Here is a 457-nt window from a genome sequence, read left to right on the forward strand (position 1 = left end):
GGAAGCATACAAGAGTGCCCCACACCTGCTGGCCTTGGCCAGTGCAGGCAGGCACTGAGCCTCTCCTCCCCCCCTACTGAGTGGCGAATGTCTGTTTTGTTAATTCTCGCTCTAACTTATAGCGCTTTAAATAAAGTACCATAGTTAGACCACTTCCACTAGGGGCTTTTTTTTGCAGAGGCTAAGGACATCTGTCCTTAGCCTCTGCATCTCAGTTCTTCACCTTAGGATAATGACACTTCCCTGCCATAGGATAAATGCTTCAAAGACTGTGAGTCGCTCAGATCCTGTAGTCAGGCTAGCATTGCCATATAAGAACCTAGTATTATGTTGGTTGCCACAAGGAGCTGGGCTACCACCAGAAGATAAGATCTTGCTTTGAATCACCTGATACAGAGGCAGGGTCTTCTGTTCTTACCTTCAGACAGCACGGTGTATGCCATGGCTGCCCTCTGCC

Source organism: Alligator sinensis, unplaced genomic scaffold, assembly GCF_000455745.1.
Source record: "Alligator sinensis unplaced genomic scaffold, ASM45574v1 scaffold300_1, whole genome shotgun sequence".
NCBI lineage: Eukaryota > Metazoa > Chordata > Crocodylia > Alligatoridae > Alligator > Alligator sinensis.